The 21,065-nt window shown below is 44.9% G+C and overlaps 2 long non-coding RNA genes and 1 other non-coding gene across 3 annotated transcripts in view; all 3 read right to left on the bottom strand.

The window, feature by feature from the left end:
• Positions 1 to 7,514, bottom strand: part of LOC117804353 — an 18,114-nt gene extending 10,600 nt beyond the window's left edge. Inside the window, exon 1 of the long non-coding RNA XR_004628697.1 lies at positions 6,698 to 7,514. This is a non-coding gene — a long non-coding RNA (uncharacterized LOC117804353). The remainder of the gene's footprint in view (positions 1 to 6,697) is intronic.
• On the bottom strand, positions 7,515 to 21,065 carry LOC117804352. Its single transcript, XR_004628696.1, has 3 exons — positions 20,177 to 21,065; positions 8,161 to 8,205; positions 7,515 to 7,846 (listed from the first exon to the last, which is right to left on the bottom strand). It is a non-coding gene; the product is annotated as an uncharacterized LOC117804352 (long non-coding RNA).
• On the bottom strand, positions 14,550 to 14,622 carry TRNAK-CUU. Its single transcript has one exon. It is a non-coding gene; the product is annotated as a tRNA-Lys (tRNA).

Genomic DNA, 21,065 nt, shown 5'->3' with positions numbered 1-21,065 from the left:
TTCTTTCTTTCTTTCTTTCTTTCTTTCTTTCTTTCTTTCTTTCTTTCTTTCTTTCTTTTTCTTTCTCTTTCAGATTTTATTTATTTATTTGCAATCACGAGCAGGGGAGGAGCAGAGGGAGACAGAGAAGAGGTTTCCCAGCTGAGCAGAGAGCCCTACATGGGGCTTGATCCTACGACCCTGAGATCATGGCCTGAGCTGAAGGCAGACACTTACCTGACTGAGCCACCCAGGTGCCCCAACCCCACTTTCATTTTACAACCAAATGGACTGATTCCACCCCTTTTTGATAACGTTTTTCCCATTAATATTTAAAATTTATTAGAAGAGTTTTATTGAATTTTTAAAGCCTAATGAGTAGTTGCATTTTAATAAAAATAAGATTGAATGTGTTTTTAATCAGGCGAACCCACTTACGAACTCAATATCTTTATTTCCTTATCAAGTGAAAAGAAAAATGTTACCTGAAGGAAACTACCACTTGCTATATTTTCATAAGTCACTTACCTTCCTCTCTCTTTGCCTAAAAAAGATTGATAAATGTGTCAACTAGCATAAGAAAGGAACATGGTGGAAGGTCACTACCTCACGTGGGAGTAAATCAATCATATAAGATTTGAGGGGTTTGGGGAGAGAGGAGAGGTACCTATTATCACACACACACAAAAAAATACTAACTGTGACTCTTTCCCCTCTTTCTTAATATTTCCAGTAGCTTCAAATGTGACTTGGCTGATGCCACAGCAGATCCAAGAGAGACAGGAAGAAGTTGTACACTGAATTTAGAAAACCATCCAAGAAAAGATAATTTGTTTTGTTCTAGAAGGTTATAAGTTGGATGTGAGCGAAGGACAAAGAGAGCATATTCCCACCGCCCCCAGCCTCCAGCATAGTGTGTGTGTGTAATAATTGGAGAGGTGATAGAAGATGGTAAGTCGACCATGTAAATTATAGAACATAAGGCACATTTCTATTTTTATGCAACCACATAAAAATCGCAACTTTTAGAGGCCTGGGTGCCTCAGTCAGTTGAGCATCCAGTTCTTGATTTGGGCTTGGGTCATGATCTCAGGATTGTGAGATTGAGCCATATGTCAGGCTCCACGCTGGGAGTAAAGTCTGCTTAAGATTCTCTCTCTCCTGGGGCACCTGGGTGTCTCAGTCGGTTAAGTGTCCGACTCTTGGTTTCAGCTCAGGTCATGATATCAGGGTTGTGAGATTGAGCCCTGTATCAGGCTCCGTGCTCAGCACAGAGTCTGCTTGAGATTCTCTCCCTCTCCTTCTGCCCCTCCCGCCATGAAAAAAATCCCAAGTTTTTATCAATGTTTTATATATGTATAAAGAGCTATGAAAAACTTACAAATGAACCTGTGTTATTTGAACATTGATATCCATTAGCATGTTTAGTATTATATCTGTAGCTGACATATATTTTTTCCTTTTTTTTTTAAATTTGAGTATAGCTGACATTGACAACATATTTAAAATGAGGTTCCAGAATGCAGTTCTAGTTTACACTATTCTGAGAAACAGGTTTCCAAATGATATTCTGGTGTGTTTCTGTTCAACTGGACTTCATCACAGAGATTGTGTCTTTGTTTCTGAAAATTTGTACCAACGGTAAAATAGCAGAGCAAATAATCACAGGAAGTTTTTTTTTTTTTTAAGATTTTATTTATTTATTTATTTATTTATTTAACAGAGAGAGAGACAGCGAGAGGGAACACAAGCAGGGGGAATGGGAGAGCGAGAATCAGGCTTCCCACTGAGCAAGGAGCCCTATATGGGACTCGATCCTAGGACCCTGGGATCATGACCCAAACCGAAAGCAGATGCTTAAAAGGAGGATTAATTTGCTAATCCTCTCCATGAAACACGGTGCAATCATTGCAGAATTGTTCCTGCTTGTTGCAAGTGCCAACATTGGCTGTGCCCCTGACTTTCTTCCTTCTGTTTTAGTGTAAAAGTTCACCGTTTTCTTGAGATCTTTTTCTTCTCATACAGCCCATGTCTTGCAAATCAGGGTGGGGTTCATTTTATTGTTTTGCCTAGTCCAAAAAATTGTAAATTATGCTGGAGCCAGTTGTCCTGCAATGCACCAGAGTGGGTGCTGAATCCAAATACAAAGATGACATCTGGCGTGCTCTTGTCCGTTTTGGCTAGTTTCCCCTGAATTTCTCTTGTAGGTACTGTCACTTGCGCAGGATGAAGGATGTCGATGACGATTGTCTGTGCTGGAGTAGTAGTTGGTCATGAACTTCCATCCAGACACTGACTGCATCGTTCATGATGGCAGGCTGTCCTTAGGCAGCCAGGCTGGAAAAGAGCCATTTTGTTCTTTCCAGATTTTGGCAACTATAAACAATGTTGTTATGAATATTTTTGGTTTTGTATCCTGGCACACATGAACATATACATCCCTTTTTTTCTTGACTTGAAAACAACAGTCTCTTCATTATAATGGAGCTATTTTTTCCCCTGGCAATTTCTAATATTTTTCTTAGTTTATTTATATTCGTGTGCTTGAATAGAAAGCTCAAGTTATATATTTAATATGTGGATTCCATATATCTTGTTTGTTCAATCTGGTGACGCTATCCAACATCATCCAATGTGCAGAAAACAGGAGCGCTTACACAGGTGGGCAGCACTATTAAAGCACAATGGTAAATAATGTGGGCTCTAGAATCATGTGGATTTTAAGCAAATTTTAGGCAAATTAAGCTTCTCCAATCTTCAATTTTTAATCTATGAAATTTGGATAATAATACTTACAATGTTATTGTAAGGCACATCCGCAAGGACTCCTTATGATGCAAGTAGCATGTCCAGCTCAACCCGTGTTAGATACTAAAGGATTTTATTGACCCACCTGACTTGAAGAAAAAGTGGGAAGCAGGGAATGAGGAATAGAGGGAATAGTGAGGGGAACAGAGAGAGAATGAAATTTCTTCCTACCATCAGTAAATAAAAATATTTCACTCTGAACAGGTCAACTGTGCTCCCATTACCCAACCAAGAACCAATCACTAGGGGTATGGGAAATGCCAACTACAGTCAAACCAATCACGGCCCTCTCTCAGTCCTAGGTGGCTAATTCCATTCTAAGCCTGTGGCTGGGACAAAACAGGAAAAGGACAAAATGGATGTTAGGGAGGCAACCACAATGTCCACTCCACCAGACTGACGAATAACAAGGTACAGGGCTCAGTCTAATGCTTGGGGCTCAACGCCCTCTGTCAGCACTCATTGTTCTAGGGGCTGCCAACACCATAATCTGCCCTGCCATTCTCAATATTCAGATAAGCACTTTTCAAAGTGGTGGGATAAATCTACATGTCCTCATGGAAGAAAAAAAAAAAAAGGTTATCCTGTAATTTCATGACTGGTGATTCTTCTATTTGCAGAAAACATTTTCATACCATGAATAGGACTGGGAATGTACCTGTTACTTCCACACTCGACCAAAAGCTGGTTTGTTGTTACTGATTAGAAGACTATTTTGCAAAGGGCCAAAAATGTTGCACCCCAAAGATATAATTAAATGCTAATGAGTACACGGAGTAAATATTAAAAGCAAACCTGTCATCTGTGGAGAACTAAAAACCTTTCAAATGAAGGGAGGGGAAGAAAAGTAGGGGAAATAGTATCCTACAAAAGATCTCAGGGGAAATAAAGTAGGGATTCTTGCCCTGGGCAGAAAAAAGGGAATATAAAAATCATCCATTATAAGTATATTCACTGCGTTCACTGTCTGAGACTCCAAACAAAGAGGTTATAAAATAACAATAGTCAGCAAACAAGCTGGAAGAACTTTCTGGAGTGATGGACATTCTCTGGAATGTCGGGGTAGTGGAGATGGTTCCACAACTGCATAAATTTACTAAAAATTATCAAACTGTACACTTATAATGGGTGGATTTTTATGGTGTATAAATTATAATTCAATAAAGCCGTTAAAATGTTTAAGAACACAAGTCACATTCCAAGAAATTACATTTTTTTTACCAGCAACACTGAAACGCTGTTTGTCCTCCTTCTACCCATCTTCTACTCTTCCTTTGTTTTGTTGTTGTTGTTGTTGTTTGTTTGTTTGCTTGCTTCTTTGTTTTTTGTTTTTCTTTTAAGAGCATTCAGAAGAGAAAGATAATGGAGTGCCTGCTAGGATACATTCCTTTGCTAAAGATGAGCCTGTCCAGCTAGTTGTCTGACGGGGCCAACATCTGGTAGTGATTTCATGGAAGGATCTTTGATCAGGGCTGCTTGGAGCCAAAACATGAGAGACCTAGACAGAGTCCAAGTCTGTGAACCTTCTTTATGAACAGCAGAAGCACTGAGCGTATACATTTCTGAATCAGGGCTATTTTGGGGACAGGCTTTTTTTTTTTTTTTTTTTTAAACTTCAGCCTTATTGAGGTATAATGGACCTCTATAATAGTGACTTCAATCATGTGATTGATTTGACCTACGTGGCTGGCAGATCAAAACCAGAATCTGGGGGCGCCTGGGTGGTTCAGTCAGTTAAGCGGCCCACTCTTGGTTTCAGCTCAGGTCATGATCGCAGGGTTGTGAGATTGAGCCCCACGTCGGGCTCCACACTCGGCGGGGACTTTGCCTGTGGGTTCTCTCTCTCCCTCTGCCCCTCCCCCACACTCGTGTTTGCTCTCTTTCTCTCTCTCAAATAAATAAATCTTAAAACAAACAAAGCACATTCTAGCACATCTCTACCTGCAGGACATGCCCTAGCCTGGGAGATGATGGGGTGAAGCTGCCACGTGAGAAGCCTTGAGAAAGAACATGCAACTCACAGTATCCAAAGATGGGGAGTTGTGTTTTCAGCTTCCTTGTTGTCGAGTTCTTTCCTTACCTTGCGTCAATAGTCAGACCCAACACCTCTGAATTTGGGAGCAGTGACCTGGGATAAAGGGATGAGACTGCTGTATGTAGGGAGCTTTGGAATTTGCAAAGCATAACTCACTAGAAACGTGAAGTGTCCCTGGGCTCCAAACAACCAGCACACGTGAGCGCATAGTAGACACAGGGTATATCGAAGGAATGAAGAAATGAATAATTGAAAAGTTTTCTCAGGGCACCCGGCTGGCTCAGTTGGTAGGGCATGCAACTCTTGATCTCAGGGTGGTGAGTTCAAGCTCCACGTTGGGCGTGGAACCTACAGAAGGAAGGAAGGAAGGAAGGGAGGGAGGGAGGGAGGGAGGGAGGGAAGGAAAGGAAGGAAGGAAGGAAGGAAGGAAGGAAGGAAGGAAGGAAGGAAGGGAGTTTTCTCTATAGAAATGGTTTCCTTGTGTTCCGGTGGCCCAAATAGCAGAACCAAGGGGAGAAACATATATGAGGAACAAAGCTGCAGCATTTAATGAAGCCCCAGCATTGACCCAGGGTGAAACGATTCATGACGTGGGACACAGTACTATGTTCAGCATAGGGTTACAAATACACACTCTGGAGCCGGATTACCTGATTTCAAACTGACTCCCTCACCTTATTAACAGTGATCTTGAGCAAGTGACTTAACGTAAGGTAATTTGTGTCTCTTTTTGGGGTCCAGGACCCAATTCTGATGGGGAGGAGGTGTTCCCAAGCACACAACCCAAGCAACTCTCAGACACCAGTGGGGTGTCTGACAATTCAAGTCCGTTCTGACATCATTCACCAGAGATAGCATCAGAGTCCACAGGTGAAGGGCTCAGTCCTTCCAGACTGCCCCCCCTACCCCACACCTTTGCCCCAACACTTCAGATGCCAGTTGCAAGCCCCAGGCTGTTGCCTGTGCCTCTGACTCAACCAGCTACAGATAGGACCTTCCAACGATCCCCTCCTCAGTTTCCTTTAATTTACCAAAGCAGCTCACAGAACTGAGGGAGACACTACGGTTACCGGTTTATTAAAGGATATCATAAAGGATATCAATAGCCTGATGAAGAGATGCACAGGGCAAGGTCTGGAGAAAGGGCACAGAGCTTCCATGCCCCCTCCAGGAGTACCATTCTTCCTACTTTCCAGGTGTTCACCGACCCAGGAGCTCTCGAAACCCAGTCCTTCTGGGTTTTTATGGAGGCTTCATTGCATAATCAGGATTGACTAACTGATTCAACCTCCAGTCTCTCTCCCCTCCCTGGAGGTCGGGGGTGGGACTGAAATTTCCAACTCCCCTATCACAGGGTTGGTCACCCCGGTAACCAGCCCTCCACCCTGGGTGAGATCCAAACGTCACCTTCATCAATGCAACAAAAGACACATTTGTCACACTCAACACTTAGGAAATTCCAAGGGTTTAGGGAGCTGTGAGCCAGAACTGTGAATGAAGACCGAATATATATATAAGAAATCTATTTTGGTCAACTGAATGACCAGATATATATTGCTTACAATCACAATACCCAGGGTCTAAACTGCCCGTCTATACAATGGGAGTAAGAATAGTAGCTACTTCACATATTGTGAAAATTAAATGAGTTGATCTCTGTAAAGTACTTGGAAAACTGCTCAACCCATAGTAAGCATCATAGAAGTGTTTTATTATTATTGTCTATTTTTTCAACTTTCCTTTTAGCGAATAGCACTTGCCAGCCTTTCTTTGGACACCGTACCCTTCCCCACTTAGACCCATCCTTCACTACCAAAGATACGTGTACTTTGCTGAGGTGCTCCCTTCTGAATGTGACTCATGCCTGACGCTTACCCAGTCTTGCGATTCCTGGCGTCTGCAGCGGAAAGCTCTGATCGTCTACATCAAAGGACATTAATGCCGACCGCCATCATGAGAACATTAAACCAGCCTGGAAGATGTTTAGCATAGAGGTTAAAGCCTACGATTCTGCTCTGAGCTCTGTCATTAACCCACTTCGTGACCCTCCTAGGAAATCACTCACCCTTTCAGTAACTCAGTGTCCCTCATCTGTAAAACAGGGATAACACTTACCGTGAACACTTCACAGGGTTTTGAATCTGTTCCCATTAGCAGAGCATGATTGTTCAAACCCAAAGTGTTTTTTACTTACTTATGAAATATTTTAGATAAACAAAATCTGCAAAGAATAATGTAACAGCACCCAAGTACCCACTGGTCTAACAAACAAGGCATGACACGCAGAGTGGAAACCCTGGCTTGAAGGATTTTATTTGGTCATATTTGCATTCCTCACCACGTTCCTGTATTGAGAACGTATCTGTATTTTATCACGACCATTCCCCTTATCAATATCTGGGTCATATAAACTAAGGCAAAGAGGCCAGGAAGAATGAGAATCAGCTCCTGCCTATTTTTCACCATTTACGTTAAGTAATGCTTAGGAATTCCCAGGTGCTTCTCTGTAACGGAACTGTGTTTAATTTTTAGGACACTTTCTGTGCAAGTAAAAGAAAAGCATACCTATGGGGTGCCTGGGTGGCTCAGTTGGTTGAGCATCTGACTCTTGGTTTCGGCTCAGGTCATGACCTTAGGGCCATGGGATTGAGCCCCCTGTTGGGCTCCACACTCAGCATGGAGTCTGCTTAAGAGTCTCTCTCTCCCTCTCCCTCCCATTCTACCCCTCCCCCTGCTCCCGTGCACACACTTTCTCTCTCTGTCTCTAATATAAATAAATAAAATCTTAAAAAGAAAAGCAGACCTAAAACTGGCTTCAACGATAAGTGGATCTTACTGATTTACAGAACCAGAGTCCAGAAGCAGACTTTCAGGTCAGGTTTGCTCTAGGGGCTGAAGAGTAGACCCAATTTTCTTCTTGGTTCTTCCCCTCTGCTTTCTGCCATACCTCTTGCTTCTCCTGTCTGGGTTCCTTCGGGGTGTTCAAATGGCCCCCAGACTGGGGCATATTTCCTCATCCAAGCCCTGCAAGGAAGAGCGATCATCTTTATCTATCATTCCCAGCTAGAATCCTAAAATCCACTCAGATTAGATAATCTTGGACCACATGCGACAACAAGAAGTGTCACGGGACTTAGTCTTGGTCACATGTCATGAGTTTCATGTCTGGAGCTTGGGTAGAGTTAACTTCAGCAGAACCAAATCGATACCTTCCTCCCAAAAGAAAGTCCCAGCATCCACCTCAGTAGTTTTTTAGGCGGCAGCTTCTGAGCAATAAGTGGCTAAATAAACAGTATTAATAAGATGCTATTTTAGATTGTTCCAGTACAGGGACGGACCTAGCTTTTGCAGCACCTGAGGGATGAATTGGGAGGAGCGGTCTCCTGTAAGAAAACGAATACAAAATTAGCTTCAAGTATGACTATTTAGAATGAGAAAAGAGACTTAAAAACTTAGAAAAACAATTTTATTAACTGCCTCTATAATTCTTTCTGCAGCTTTGCCTCTCCATATGACAATTTCATAAGATAATTTTTAGGTTCAAATACTAATATTTCTGATAGCATGGTTGAACAAAACTTGTTATTATTGATAGTTTCCAGAAAGCATCTTTTAGCTTCAAAACTCACTACTGGGAGCCACCTGGGTGGCTCAATCAGTTAAGCGTCTGCCTTCGGCTCAGGTCATGATCTCAGGGTCCTGGGATCGAGTGCCGAGCCGGGCTCCCTGCTCGGTGGGAAACCTGCTTCTCCCTCTGCCTGCTGCTACCCCTGCTTGTGCTGTCTCTCTCTCTGTTAAATAAATAAATAATCTTAAAAACAAAACAAAACAAAAAACAACTCACTGTTGGTGGGGTGTGGATTGCCTGGCTGGCTCAGTTGGTAGGGCGTGAGTCTTGATCTGAGTTGTAAATTCAATCCCCACATTGGGTGTAGGGATTACTTAAAAAAAAAAAAAAGGGGGCGCCTGGGTGGCTCAGTCGGTTAAGCATCTGCCTTGGGCTCAGGTCCTGATCCCAGGGTCCTGGAATCGGGGCTCCCTTCTTAGCAGGGGAGTTGGCTTCTCCCTCTGCCTCTGCCCCCATTTTCGCTCTGTCTCTCTCTCAAAAATAAATAAGATCTTTGGGGTGCCTGGGTGGCGCAGTCGTTAAGCGTCTGCCTTTGGCTCAGGGCGTGATCCCAGCATTATGGGATCAAGCCCCACATCAGGCTCCTCCGCTATGAGCCTGCTTCTTCCTCTCCCACTCCCTCTGCTTGTGTTCCCTCTCTCGCTGTCTCTATCTCTTCAAATAAATAAAAAATAAAAAATCTTTAAAAAAAATAAATAAGATCTTTAAAAAATAAATAAATATAAATAAATAAATAAATCCCTCATTATGGGGAAGGACATGTATTTTTAGGACTGTTTTTATATTTGTGGATATTTCTGTGAAGCTTCAGAGATGAACTGCAAGATTTCAGGCCATTTCAGTTGTTTTTACCCCGTGCTTAGTGGTAATGCTCTGAATGGACGCCCTGCATCAGCTGTCGTCGTGATCTGTTACCTTTCATATCAACTCATTGATGTATTTTATGCAAATCAACAAAAATTTAGGTCTTTTCATTCACCCCTTGCCATTAATCGGATCCTCAAACAATGCCAGAACTTACTCACTACACTCATTCAACACGAATTGTCATAATGAATTACTGCTTTTGGTATGACTTAAAATTTTGGGGGGGTTATAATTCACTTCTTAATGTCAGAATAAGTTCTATTGAATTCGTCATTCATTTTGCATGGCTTTTGTTTCATATTCTCTAAACCTAGTGAGTCTCTTTGAATGTCTGCTGAATTAAATTCAGTTTAAGCAATCTTGACAAAATGCTTCCAATAGTTCACTGTAGTAAGACACCATGAAGGTCCTCTCTTGCATTTTTTTTTTAAAGATTTTATTTATTTACTTGAGAGAGTGAGCAAGTAAGAGAGCATGAGCAGAGGGAGGAGCAGAGGGAGAGGGAGAGGCAGACTCTGGGCTGAACAGGGAGCCCGACGTGGGCTCAAGCCCAGGACTCCGGGACCATGACCTGAGCTGAAGGCAGGAGCCCAACTGACTGAGCCACCCACGTGCCCCAGCCTCTTGCATTTTAAGATGACAAAGAGATCCTTGACGAAATACATTTTCTCACTTGTTTTACTGGATGGTTCTGATGCAGGCTGGCTGGCTCTGAGGACCAAGACGGGGGTCTGGCAGACCAGCCAAGAGGGTCCCTGGCTTCACACCGGATAGAAATCAAATGAGAGGAAGTGAGAGCAGAGTTTATTAAGGGTATAGAGAGAGTGTGGATACAGACAGAGCATCTGGGAGACCAGAAAGAAAAAGAAGAGAGTCTGGTCTTTACTCGGGGTCCAGGGTGTTTATTGAGGATTGTGATCTGGTGACGTGTCTCTCAGCATCCAGGAAAAAAGACAAGTTTTAGGTGTTCTCCATATGTCACTTAAGCCCTGGAGACAGGGGTCTTGGTGAGTCAGTGGTCTGGAAAACGATCATGATGATGCTGCCTGGTCACTCCTTGGATGTTATCTATCGCGCTGGAAGAAACTGTCAAATCCAATCCTCTACGAGGAGGACATGCATTATCTGTGCTATAAGGCATGTGTAAGGCGGGGGTGTAAGTCCTAGCAAGAACAGAAGCAGGAAAAGGAGCGAAAAAAGCAGTTTTTCATGGGGTCCCTATACTTTCCCTGTCTCCATTCCAAAACGCCTTTCCAAACGGAGGTTAAAGCGGTGTAATATAAAAATATATATTTGGTCTCTGCCCTTGGTTCCTGGCACAGTGTTCCTAAAACCCTTGGAATTTCCTGAATGGTAAGAGTGTCTATCATCATTCCTAAGGGGCCCCTTTGGAGCACATCTAAGTTTATGCTAAAGAAGTGACTTGAGGTGGGTCCCAGAGATAGCCTCAGGATGGGGGCAGCTCCCTGAAGACCCAACACTTTACTAGAGGCTGGGAACCCTCTGTTCCATCCACTGATCTCCAGAAGAAGGTGGGGGGACTGGAGTTGGAGCTCTGCGAAAACTCTTGAACAATGAGGCTCGGGGGAGGTTCCAGACTGGTGAACACATGAGAGTGCTGGGAGGGTAATACACCAGGTAATACACCAGGAGAGGACGTGGAAACTGTACATCAGCCCGCCACCCCCAATCCCAGCGCTAAGCATCTCTTCCATTCGGCTGTCCTTGAGTTGTATCATTTCTAACAAACCAGTAATAGTAAGTAGAGCGCTTTTCTGCGTTCTGTGAGTCATTCGAGGCAGCTGTCATGTGAACCTCCAAATTTGCAGTCAGCTGGGCAAAGTGTAGGTAGCCTGGGCACCCCATCTGCAGTTGACATGGGAAGTAGAGACAGTCTTGTAGGACTGAGCCCCTTAACCTGCAGGGCCTGATGCTCGCTCAGTATCAGAACTGAGTTGAACTGTTGTGCACCTGGTGAGTGGCAGGGAATCCGAGAATTGGTTGTTGCTGTGGGAAAACACTCCATATATATTGTGTCGGAAAGAATCTCAGAAGCAAAGAAAAGCGAAAAGGCTGCTGCCTACAAGCCAGGAAGCGAGCTCTCACCAGGCACCGACTCTTGTCACCTTGATCTTGGACTTCCCAGCCTCCCAAACTGTGAGAAATAAATGTCTGCAGTTTAAATCCGCCCCGTCTATGGGACTTTGTATAGCAGTCCAAGCTAACTAAGAGAGAAATCGGTCCCGGGGCGCCTGGGTGGCTTAGTCAGTGAAGCGTCTGCCTTTGGCTCAGGCCATGATCTCAGGGTCTGGGATCGAGTCCCATATCGGGCTCCCTGCTCAGTGGGGGAATCTGCTTCTCCCTCTCCCTCTCTCTCTGTCAAATAAATAAAATCTTAAAAATAAAAAAGATACCAGACACAAAAAGCCATGATTTTCATATTGTATGATTCCATTTAAATGAAACATCCATTCCATGGATACAGAAAGTAGGTTAATGCTCGCCAGGGTTGTGGGAAGGGCTGACTGCTAATGGGTAAAGGGGTTCCCATTTGAGGTAAAGAAAAAGTTCTAGAACTGGACGGCAGTAGTTGTACAACATTGCAAATGTACTTACTGCCACTGAATTGTACACTTTAAAAGAATTAGAATGGTAAATTTTACATTATGTGTATTTTACCACAATTTTAAAAAATACACCCATTAAGATGGCTATTATCCAAAAACGGAAAACAAGTGTTGGGGAGGATGCGGAGAAAGAGGAACTCTCGTGCTCTGTGGGTGAGAATGTGAAATGGGGCAGCTGCTGCGGGACAATGTGGCAGGTCCTCAAAACGTTAAACCTGGAATCACCGGATGACCTAGACATTCTACTTCGGAGTTGATACCAAAAGAGTTGAAAGCTGGGATGCCAATGGCTATGTGCACACCCACGTTCACAGCGGCATTATTCACAATCACCAAAAGGTGGACAACCCCAGCGTCCACAGAGGGATGAGTGTATCCTCAAAATGTGGTATATCCCGACAATACAATGGAACATCACTCAGCCTTTGAAAGGAAGGGAATTCTGACACGCGCTACAGCACAGAGGAAGCCCCACGATGTGAGCCAGCCCCACAGGGCAAATATTAAGATTCCACTTATATGAGGAGTCAGAGCGAGTGGTAGAGACAGAAAGCAGAACGGTGGTTGCCAGGAGCCGGGGAAGGGAGTGGGGTAGTGAGGTTCAACGCGGACCGGTTCAGTCTGGAAGATGGCAATTTCCGCAGATGGACGGTGGGATGGCTGCAGGTGTGTGTGTGTGTTTAATGCACATGCGCTGTACTCTTAAAAACTGTTAAAATAATAAAATGTTGTTATGTAAACAAAACACCCTAAATCTAAAAACTTAAAAAAAAAAAAAAAAAGAGCGAGGGCCCCTCCCTCCGCGGTGGCCCGCGGAGGAGGTGCGGCTAGGCCAGGAGGGGGCGCTCTCGGCGAGGCCCCGCCGCCACCGAGCGCCTAACAGCGGCGGGGAGGAGCGGGCATCGCTTCCCGCAGCGCGTCTGCCCCAGGCGGCGTCCCGGGTGCCCGGCAGCGGTGCTGGGGACAGACAGCGCGAGGGCCGCCGCCCCCCAACCAGCAGGCCCCCTTCAGGGGCTGAGCCGCTGGGCGAGCAGCGCAGCCCTGACGGAGAGGAGGGCAGAGGGGCAGGGAGTCTGGGGCTAGGGCGGGGACCCCGGGCCGGGGGCGGGAGGAGAGGGGCTGCGGGCCGGGGGCGTCGGGGCCGGGGGAGAGGGGGTTGGAGGGCGTCCGGTCGGGGCGAACGCGGTGCGGCGCTTCCCCAGCGCTCGGTATCTGCGGCCAAAATACGGCCACAGGAAGGTGGGTGCCCGCCCTTTCCTTGGAGAGCAGGAGAGTGAGAGTCTCGGGAAGTTGCGTTTTCCAATTCGGTTTCCAACACTTAAAACTTTCCTTAAAAAGGTGCCTGAAGAAACAGATCTCAGCAGTCGTAAACGATGAAGGTTGAAAGAAAACAACCATGCACTTTGATTCTGTGTGCTGCTTAAGTGAGTTGTTCTTATTTATTTATTTTTTAACTGTTTTTGCTTCTTTTTTTTTTCTTAAGATTTTATCCATTCATTTGAGAGAGCGAGCGCGCACAAGCAGGGGAAGAAGCGGGCAAAGGGAGGAGCAGACTCCCCGCTGAGCAGGGAGTCTGATGGGGGACTCACTTCCAGGACCCCGAGATCATGACCTGAGCTGAAGGCGGACGCTTCACCGACTGAGCCACCCAGGCGCCCGAGTGAGGAATTGATTTTAAAAGAAACATTTTCTAGGGTCGCGGGGCTGGCTCTGGGGGCAGAGCATGGAACTCTAGATCTCAGGGTTGTAAGTTTAAGCCCTACCTTGGGCATAGAGTTTCCATACATACAAACATAAATATTTAGAAAATATAAGGGTGGCTTAGTGGTTAAGCTTGATTAATACAAGCACAAGTGGGGGGCTTGACTTCTGCCCGGGTCATCATCTCAGGGTTGTGAGCTAGAGCCCCTTCAGCCTCCTCCCTGGCGCTGGATGTGGAACCGCCTTATGATTCTCTCTCTCCCTCTTCCTTTGCACCCCCCCAAATAAATAAAATAAAGTCTTGAAAAAAAATTTCTGGACCTGAGGAGGAAGAGAGGAGGGAGTTGAGGGAGAAGGGCACAGGGAAGGAGGGAGCAACAGAGGAAGCATTTCAGGGAGAGACAGGGAGAAAGCTCTCTGGAGTCTCTTCCAGAACACTGATTCCATAGGGTCAGGGCCCCACCCTGTGATCTCACTTAACCTTAACCACCTCATTAAAGGGTCCATCTCCAAATACAGTCACTTGGTGGTTAGGGCTTCAACATGAGTTTTGGGGGACACAATTCTGTCCACAGCACTCACATACACCCAGCTCCTTTTAAATTATAAAAAACTTTGCAACCCTTGTTTCATCTATACACCTGATGTTTTGGGTTTTTTTGGATTTTTTTTTTGCTGGAATATTTCGAAGGAAATTCCAGACATATAATTTTACATGTAAATGTGTCAGCATGTCTTTAAAAGGAAAGTTTAAAAAACACACACCCCATTAATACACAGAGAAGTCGTTTTTTATCATCTAATATCCACTCAAATTTCCCTAAGTATCTAAATACGTCTTTTTTTTTTTAAAGAAACATTTCAAATATCTGTTTTGTTCTTATTTGTTTTTGAGTAATCTCGACACCCAGTGTGGGACTCGAACCCACGACCCCGAGATCAAGAGTCTCATGCTATTCCAACTGAGCCAGCCAGGTGCCCCTAACATAGGGCTTTATATGTTTACTTTATTTTAAGCAGGACGTACACAAGCTCCACATACTGCATTTGATTGGTCAGGTCCCTACTACTTTCCTTCTTTTAGTTTCCCCTTATCCCTATTTTTATCATGCTATGTTATTTGGTGACATAATCACCTATTTGTCTTATAGAATTGAATTCCCCACATTCTGGACTTGACGGATGGTGTAACACACCCTGCTTTCTCCCCACATTTCCTATAAACTAGTGGTTAGATTTACAAGCTGATTTTGATTTAGTTTCTTGTCTTTTTTGTTTTTTGTTTTTTTAAAGATTTTATTTATTTATTTGAGAGAGAGACCAAGATAGCGACAGAGAGCACGAGTGAGAGGAGCAAGCATGAGAGAGCAGAGAGCAGGAGCAGGGAGGAGAGGGAGAAGCAGGCTCCGCACTGAGCAGGGAGTCCAATGCAGGACTCAGTCCCAGGCCCCTGGGATCATGACCTGAGCCGAAGGCAGACGCTTCACTGAGCCACCCAGGAGCTCCTGCATTATGTATTTTTAAAAGATTATTAATTTATTTGAGACAGGAAGAGAGCAGAGGGAGAGGCAGAAAGCGAGGGAGAGAGAGTCTTAAGCAGACTTTGAGCTGAACATGGAACCCAGTGTGGGGGCTCAATCCCATGACCCTAAGATCGTGACTTGAGCTGAAACCAAGAGTCAGTCACAACCAAACGTGCCACTCAGGTGCCCCTGATTCACTCTGTTCTTCACTGATGTTTATTATCTGTCTCCTTCCGTGGGAAAGGAAGATCCATGAGGGGAGAAATTTTTCCTTTTGTTCACTGCTAAATTCCAGGAGTTCACACATTTACTCATATTTGGATAAATTAATAAATGCTGATAAAATTTTGCCTCCCACAAGAGCCTGTTGTTTCAAATTGCCTCAAAGCAGGGACCTGAAGTGAGGGAGGAGATTTCCAAAAATGGGAGTCCACGCAACCCACAGCCCCGGATTTCGACTACTCACCACAGGCAGCAGCTCTTTCTTCCCATGGGTCCTGTCCCCGAGCTTTAATAAAGCACCATTTTGCACCCAGGATGTCTCAAGAATTCTTTCTTGTCGTCGGCTCCAGACCTCACCCCACTGAGCCTCACCTACAGTCCAACACCCCATCATATGACACCCAAACGCGGGGCTTTGAGTCTTTACAGCTGGACTCTGAGCTTCGGTGCAAAGTTGATGAGTACTTTCTCTCCTCTTCCTTTACTCTCCTTTCAGGGGCTCTTCAAGGAGGGCGGTGTTACTGGAACACTTTCTTGTCAATCACCAGTTGCTTAGGCTACAACCCTCTAGCCAGTGGCTACTCTATGGGGAGGAGAAAGCCTGCCCTTTGGCTGGAAGTTAGTACCCTGGCTGGGATGGTAATAAGACCCAAAAACTTGATGCCCTTTCTTTACTGCTGTCCTTATACAAGGGCATCTGTCTTGGACTTGGGACAGCCACCTAAGTCACCAGGACAGCTGCCAATCTTAAGACTCTCGTGTGAGGTTTCCTCCTGATTGATCTAACGTGATTCCCTTCAAATCCCTGGTCTAGCCACTTCTGCCCATGGGACCTCCACTTGGAGCCAGCCGAAGCCAGTACCCGATTGAATGAAAACCCAACTGGGGACCGTTTCCTAGGGAAGTTGGCTGTAAGGACGACATATGTTTAATGTCGTTTAGAATCATGATGGATTTCTATCTTTACTGTTTTCCGTGAATGTCCACTACGAAATACTTAAGTTACAAAATTCGGTAATTTCCCCTTGTAAAACTTTTCTAGTGTTCTCCATGGGTTAAAAATGGTAGGTTCTCCAGATTAAAGAAACTTTCTCTTAAGATATCTATGACTTACAGAAACGTGATAAAGTATTCATTTGTAAACAAAGCATTTAACTTTTCTCTCTACCTGAACTCTCTGATTCAAAAGGTCTCAGTGAGGGGCGCCTGGGTGGCTCTGTCGTTAAACATCTGCCTTCAGCGGAGGGCCTGATCCCAGGGTGCTGAGATAGAGCCCCGCATCGGGCTCCCTGCTCCACTGGGAGCCTGCTTCTTCCTCTGCCACTCCCCCTGCTTGTGTTCCCTCTCTCGCTGACTGTCTCTCTCTCTGTCAAATAAATAAACAAAAATCTTAAAAAAAAAAAAAAAAAAGAAAGAAAAGGTCTCATTGAGTATTCTTTCTTCCATGGCAATCATAGTCATTTGCATAAGTTCACTAAGAATCTGTTCTCCTTGTAACAGGACACTGGAAACATTGGCTATTTTCCCAAGGCTTTGACTGGAATGTTGTATTTGAGAGAGACATGCATAGATTCAGATATGACCAAACAGCTTTGAGGAACTAAGGTTGACTTAGTTGGAGCCATAAAGCCCCTTGGAACTGGTGGCCTGATACCTTGCTTACGGAGTTCCCAGCAGCCTCACCAGGTGAGTAAAGGATGTCACTTCCTGGCAGGTGCAGGAACCTCGGGATATTTGGGGACCCCAAGAAAAGCAATGCGCCCAATCTATAGGTGTTACAGGCATGTCTGATGGCAAGGACTTGGCTTGGCTTCTGGCCTGGAGAGGCTACTAAAAGTTCAACCTGGAGATTCCTTATAAAAAGTTTCAGCAAAGCAGATGTTAAAAGATCTATATGATAATCACTAATTGGGCCAAGTTTGTTAAAACTGAACTTGTTTTTCAAATAAATTAGTCCTGGTTTGGCTATTTCTTTTTCTCTCTTTCTCTCTTTCTTTCTTTCTTTCTTTCTTTCTTTCTTTCTTTCTTTCTTTCTTTCTTTCTCTTTCTCTTTCTCTTTCTTTCTTTCTTTCTTTTGATTTGGCTATTTCTGATTAAAAATGAGGGTTATTTTAGAGAGAAATTGTTTGAATAACTCACCTTTGTAGATGTTAAATTCTAGCTCTGATTGTCTTTGAATGTTGCTTGCCTAAGCCAGACACCTTGGAACTTCGGAGAAATCACTTTTCTATTTCTACATAATAGCTCATGTCTAGATAATCTTATTTGTTACTCTGTGGGGATAACAGGACCCCATGGGCATATGAGTATTTAAACAATTGGAAAATGGAATTAATCCCCCAACAACTGTATAACTCAGCTATCAACTTGACCAAGTCTATGTGGCTGGGATGACAAAATTTTTCCTTCAAACCCGGAGCATACCTCACTCCATGGGGTTAACTACACACTTGTGGAGATAAGGGATGGCCCCACTTTCTTTGTGATAAGATTGGATGATGCAGTTGGGGATGCCCTTAGCTCTTGACAAGTTTTCTCCCGCTTGCCAGTGATTCCTTGTAATTAGGATATTGTTAAGGCTGGACCTCAAACAAAAAGGGCTTCTTAATGGTTTCGTCCCTCATAGTCACATTTACCCTCGAAGCCACCTCTAGTGAGCTACAATTGCAAACAAAGGCTTTAGCGCAGCATACAACAGCCCTACTGGTAAAAGGAGACTCAAAGCTCACTATGGGACAGTCCCCAGACTGTAATGACTTCACATCAGGTCCAGCGTGTCTTACAAACCAAAACCACCAATGTATGATAGGGGCCTGACTTATTAAACGCCAGGCAATGCTTATAGAGATGCCTGAAATATATCTAAAACCTGTCAAACTTAAAACCCATCTACCCTTATGGCTGGACCTGACCATTGCCTGCAAAGGCTTCAGAGGTTATTGATCTTGTTTATTGCAGTCGATAAGATTTAAGATGCCCCTATTAAAAATGCAGATGACGGTTTATCAGTAGCCACAGTTTCATGGAAAAGGGGGTACGAAAAACTGGGTATGCTACAATCAGTCTTAACTCAGACTGTTAAGGCCAAAGCCCTGTCAGCAAACACACCTGCCCCCAAAGCAGAATGAACAGCGCCCACTTGTGCTTTACAATTGGCAAAAGCCTTAGAAATATTTATCCTGACTCCAAGCATGCCTTCCCAGGCCTATATGCCCATGGAGCGATTTAAAGACAAGAGGATTATTATCAAGCCATAACTGCCCAATCAAATATGGACCCGAAATTCACACATTCAAAGGATGGCGCTCCAAACCCTTAGTATGCCGACTACACTTCAAGGAGGCCCAGTATTAGATGGCTGGCTCCTGGCTGGGACCCAATGGCTACGTGACGCTAACTTGTGGCCCTGGCTTCCCCCAGGCGGGATAGGCCGCTGTACTCTGGGTTTTGCCTAGATGCACGGACATATTATTAAAACCATTACCAACCCAGCCAACCTTCCAAATTTAAAATGATGGTGGACGTGTTCTGCGTTACATTGGTATGACCACCTACCATCCATCTTTGTTCCCTCTTGGAGACTGAAGGATGTTTGGCACATGGAAGCTCTTAGTAAGTACATGGTCAAAGCCCTAAATGACACTCAAAATAGCATTTCTCTACTAAATACTTGAGTAATACAAATCTGTAAAGCTGCTTTATAAAATAGAAGAGCATTAGATGTTTTAACTGTGGCACAAGGTAGAACTTGCACTATCATAAAAACAGAATGCTGGGTATACCTTCCAGACCGCCACCAATATTTCTGGGTTTCTAACTGGCATGAGTACTCAGATGGGCGCTTTTTGCTTTTAACTCCTCGACTGGAGGAAAATTATGGGCAACTATTAAGGATCTCTTTAGGGGCGCCTGGGTGCCGCAGTCGTTAAGCGTCTGCCTTTGGCTCAGGGCGTGATCCCGGCGTTGCGGGATCGAGTCCCGCATCAGGCTCCTCCGCTGGGAGCCTGCTTCTTCCTTTCCCACTCCCCCTGCTTGTGTTCCCTCTCTCGCTGGCTGTCTCTCTGTCACATAAATAAATAAAATCTTAAAAAAAAAAAGGATCTCTTTATCCGACTTCTCATTCTTATAGCCCTACTAATCTTAATGCATTGTCTTTTTCAGCATCTCTCCACTTGGTGTCGAGACCCCAGCCCTACAATGACTTCACATCAACAGATGATCCCTTCTCAAGGAGGTTAATCTGTGTTGACCTCACTAGTTTCAGCTGCCCCCTCTTTTGTAACTCCCCTATATTTTCCCCAACTGACCAATACTGACCCATGGGTGGGGACGTCTCTACGCCCCTATTCAGCAGGAAGACGTTACAGAAGATGAGACCTTCCACCTTCAACAATCTTAAAGATTGAAGGGTCAAAATTGTTCAAGGGGGAAATGATGAGGGAGCAGAAGGCTGGCTGAAGACCAAGCACAAGCTGACACCCTGCGACCTCCCCCCAGTCCCCACTCCTGAGTGGGACATGTGTGACATTCTTCCAGGAATCTCCCAACTAAATGTTAATACCTTAACTCGACAATGGCAAGGCCTCGGGTATCTTGTAGGGAGGTCCTCTTGAGCCTATGAAAGTTATTTTGAAACCTCCCTTTGCCTTACTTCCCCCACCTCCTGAGCGTATCATCACCACTCTGCGAGACCCCAGTGCAGCAGCTCTTTCTGCCCATGGGTCCTGTTCCCGTGCTTTAATAAACCACCATTTTGCACCAAAAAAAAAAAAAAAAGATTACTCACCACATAATTCTCAACTCTGATGTCCATCTGCCAGCTCAGCTAATCCACTTATACCTGATTTGATTCTGAAACAATTTCATAGTCGTTTGGTGGGGTCACCACATCTAATTGGGTCCACAATTGCCTTCTGACTTTCTCGGGCTCTAAAGTCATTGCGTCTAGGGTCAAAGTAACAAGTCGGTTTCTGTTAGTTGAAACAAGAGTTAGATCTGATGCTCAGACTTTAATTTCCCCTTGAATTCTGTCATTATGTGGAGTCTGTGAGCTCCTTCCAGGCATAGACCTTTCCCCTAAAGCCAAGCTCAGCTTAGAGCCTAGCACACCATCAGCTCCCCTGACTTCCCTTACCCTGCATTGACTTCATGACCCAGCAGTCCCACCGGTCTGAACTAGGCGCTCCCTCGCACGCCTCCCTGAAACGACCCTGCACGTTCCTTCCACTTCTCAGCCAAACACTCCCTGTCTGTACTTGCTCACCTCCCCTGCGTCCACAGCACCCGCGCGCTGGCCCAGCACCAGCCCTGCCCCTGGACCAGCCTCACCGAGGCAGAATGATCCCGCTTGACTTCTTGCTGCCTCTGGCATCTCAGCGAGTGCCCACCATTCCCTGGACCCCGAAACATTTCCTGCCTCTGCTTCCCGGATGCTGCCCAGTTTCTCCAGCCCCCCTCTGGCCACCTCTGCTAGCGTACCCCATTGGGCCTCAGGTTTCTCTCTTCTAACTTGGAATAGAGTGTCTCTGGGGCACCTGGCTGGCTCCATCAGTAGAGCATGCCTCTCTGGATCTCCGGGTTGTAAGTTCGAGCCCACCCTGAGTGTAGAGATTACTTATAAATAAAATCGTAGGGACACCTGGGTGGCTTAATCGGTTAATTGTCTACCTTCGGGG

This window comes from Ailuropoda melanoleuca, chromosome 11 (assembly GCF_002007445.2).
Source record: "Ailuropoda melanoleuca isolate Jingjing chromosome 11, ASM200744v2, whole genome shotgun sequence".
NCBI classification, from domain to species: domain Eukaryota; kingdom Metazoa; phylum Chordata; class Mammalia; order Carnivora; family Ursidae; genus Ailuropoda; species Ailuropoda melanoleuca.
The sequence above is the reverse complement of the archived record's forward strand: the minus strand, read 5'-3'. Positions and strand labels throughout refer to the sequence as shown.